We start from the raw sequence: 3,391 nt of genomic DNA on the forward strand, positions 1-3,391 counted from the left end.
CTGCCTCTTGATGTTCTGAAATTTTCTTTGAAGCTAACGATACAACAAAGATCAAGGACTGTAGAGTCAAACTAACTGGGATCTGAAGACACACTCAGCCGCTGGCTACCTGCGTAATCTCAGGCGGACGCCTTGGTCCTGCTGAACCTTGTTTTACCAATCAAATGAGTGTAAGACCAACTATGCTATAGAATTATTGCGAGAATTAAAGATATATGCGGAGTGCCTAGGTGGTGCTCCAAACTACAGCTATATTATATAACTGGCAGAATGCCTAGGTTTGACTTCAGAAGCCCAGGGTGATCTACATGGAATCTCTTGAACTTAAATACTGGATGCTTAAAATTCTACCAAAAAAGATTTAACGTGAAAGGAAGAAAATCTGACATCAAGACTGCCACAAGATACACACATACGCACTCATCTCTAAGCCAAAATTAAAAGATGGCAATAAAACGAGGAGGTGCCTCTTACTTGTGCGCCTCCCTGAGACAAAAAAAAAAGACGGTTTCTCATCTCTGCCCCTGGTTCAGCCCAGTGCCCTGCCCAGCTGCTGAAGCTGAGCTCTTTGCCCACATCCTGGTTTTATGGGGCGACAACGCAGAAGGCGCAAGAAGGAAGGGCTGCCTCTTCAATGCCGGGGGAATGGGAAAGCAGGTGTGGAGAATAAAGAGTCAAAGACACAGAGCTTTCACAGCACCCAGGCAAGAAGCCGGTGTGGTAACAGCCTCTGTTAGGCACTTGGATCTGCGAGCAGAAGAGCAACAGTGGCATCTTCAGGGCAGCCCGGTGAACTTGGCTAGGGAAGCAGAGAGAAGGGGTAGGGAAAGCCCTGCCTTCAGAACACACTCTGCGGTGATGTCAGCTGACGAGCTTGCCTTTCCTCTACCTGAAATGACAGGTGTGTGTGCAAGTGCCCGCCCCCCCCCCGTGCAAACCCTAGCTGACTGTTCACATTCCTCCCTCTTGCCGTTTGAAAGAGGCCAGCCAAACTCTCGTGGAGCTGGAAATTCGGGGAGTCTGGGTCAGTTAGGGTCTCTAAAGGCAAGCAATTGAAAGTGTTTTTACTTTTCAAAGAAATGAAATTTATCGAGAAGATATCAGACGACTCATAGAATCTCTGGGAAAGTTGGGGAACCCGGCTCAGTGAACAGACAGGGACAAAGGGAAGCTAACCTTCAGAACCCAGTCAGAACACGCCGCAGGGCAATTCTGGTGCGGACACCATTCTGGTCACCCATAGCTGTCACCAGCACCACCGCTGGCACTGGCAGCTGAGCGCTGCAGCTGGATTCAGTGTCTCTGCTGCCCCTGGAGACTGGATGTTTGCAGGGGACGCCTCTGTCACCATCAAAACGAAGTCTCCACTGTCCCTGTTCCTTGACATCACTAGCTCTCCATCTATAAAGTCCTAGGTGGGACTTGCCTGGTGGCCCATTGGTTAAGAATCCGCCTGCCAATGCAGGCAACACAGGTTTGAGCCCCGGTCCAGGAAAATCCACGTGCCGCGGAGCAGCTAAACCCGTGAGCCACAACTACTGAAGCCCACGCGCCTAGAGCCCACGCTCTGCAACGAGAGAAGCCACCGCAGTGAGAAGCCCACACACCGCAATGGAGGGCAGCCCCCGCTCGCCGCAACCAGAGAAAGCCTGAACACAGCAACGAAGACCCAATGCAGCCAAAAATAAATAAATAAATAAACGAAAAATAAATGAAAAGTATCTTTATTAAAAAAATAAATAAAGTCCTAGGTGGTTGTGTCTGATTGGCTGATCCCAGCTCAGCTGTAAGGGGAACAGATCTTGCCGTAAGGCGGTAATTTTCTCAAACACAGAAAAGAGGTTCTGCAGGTGCTGGGAAGTCAAACACGAACAAGTGTCCCTACAGAATGGCACTGCAGTGACAGCAAAGTGCAGACCTGCCACCAGGGAGTGCTCTGAGTTTGTGGGAAGTTGTGTGACAAAGTAGAAAAGGAATTCAGAGTTCTAGGTCTAAGGGCTGATTCTGTCCCTTAGTAACCATGTGACTTGGGCAGGAATAAACAAGCTTCCCTGGTTTTTTGTCATGCATAGAATAATTATTCCTACCTACTCTGCAGGGCTGAAGTGTATCGGAGCATTTTGTGGACAGGCTTTGAAAATGACACTGAGTAAAACCTGTTTGCCTCTCTGGGGCCCAGGTTATCCACCTGTAAAATTCCCTAGATCGTAGGGCTATTGTGAGGTAAACTAGAATATTATAAATGAATGATTTATTTACAGGATTCACCTCAAAATAATGGAGGTGGTGGGAGGGAGAGGGAGTGCGTAGGGATATACATGAGACTGACCGTGACTTAGTAAGTGTAAAGCCCAGCTGGTGGGCCCATTATACCATTCTCTCTACATTAGTGTGGATATGAAATCTTCAATAATAAATGCTTTTTTTTAATGAAGGGTCTTGGAAATACTTAGAAGAGACAGGCCACACTCTCCAAGTTTCATTATCACTGAGTCAGTGTTAGGCGTCCTCCCCCCAACTCGGCTCCCTTGCCCCACCCCCAGGCGTTGTTTTCTCAGGCATTTAGGTCGTTTCCTCACTGCCCACTACCCTCCTCTCCAGACTGGTGCCAGTGTAAGGTCATATCAGGGAAGACATTTTTGATGGTATAACACTGGTTTGAAACACAAAACGAAAACCCCAAAATAAGCAACAACAAAAGAAAACCAGAAGCAAACGAGCGCGCGCACACACCCCTTAAGAGAGAGCCTGTGCCGGCGCTCAGGCCCGGTCCAGAGCATCTGTGAAGTTACTTTCCAACGAACAAAAACGGACTCACGCTTCCCTTTTCCTAACATTGCATTCGGTGGATGTCCAGAGTAAAAAACGAATAACAAGGACGCCCCAGAAGGCTGCACGCCGAGAGCCAGGGGTGAGGGTCCAGCACCTACGGTCAGCATTGCGCGCCCACCCGGCTCCCCAGCCCGCCCAGGACACAGGGGCGGCCGAGGGAGCCTAGGGGAAGGGGACCGGCCGAGAGTGCAACTGCGCCGTCTCAGGAGAAGGACCCCTGTCCCGGGGCCGCGATAGACCTAGCGAGGGACCCGAGCATCCCGAGAAGGCGTTTCAATCAGACCGCGGGCGCTTGGTTATAATTACCTCCAACTTGGGAAGGCTCCACCCGCGCTGGGAGGGGCTTCAAATCCACTAGAGGCTGGAGCCGCAGAGAAACCGCCAGCCTTCGCGAATCAACCACCACACAGTTTCCTTTTAAAAAAGTGCCGCCCATCGGCGGTCACGCCCCTCGGCCGCCCCCGAACAAGCGTGGCCCTCAGCGGGCCGGAAGCGCTTCCGCCCCCAACCAAGATGGCCGCCGGGCGGCGCCCCCCGGGCGGAAGTAGCCTGTTGGGCG

The 3,391-nt window shown here is 51.1% G+C and overlaps 1 protein-coding gene across 1 annotated transcript in view; it reads right to left on the reverse strand.

Moving 5' to 3' along the window:
* SLC39A11 (solute carrier family 39 member 11) overlaps positions 1 to 3,236 on the reverse strand; it is a 416,650-nt gene extending 413,414 nt beyond the window's left edge. Inside the window, exon 1 of the mRNA XM_027080527.1 lies at positions 3,139 to 3,236. The gene's annotated coding sequence lies outside the window, so the exon portion shown is untranslated. The remainder of the gene's footprint in view (positions 1 to 3,138) is intronic.
* Positions 3,237 to 3,391: the final 155 nt, after the last annotated feature.

This window comes from Aethalodelphis obliquidens, unplaced genomic scaffold, assembly GCF_003676395.1.
Source record: "Aethalodelphis obliquidens isolate GAN/ISIS:26980383/991018 unplaced genomic scaffold, ASM367639v1 scaffold44, whole genome shotgun sequence".
NCBI classification, from domain to species: domain Eukaryota; kingdom Metazoa; phylum Chordata; class Mammalia; order Artiodactyla; family Delphinidae; genus Aethalodelphis; species Aethalodelphis obliquidens.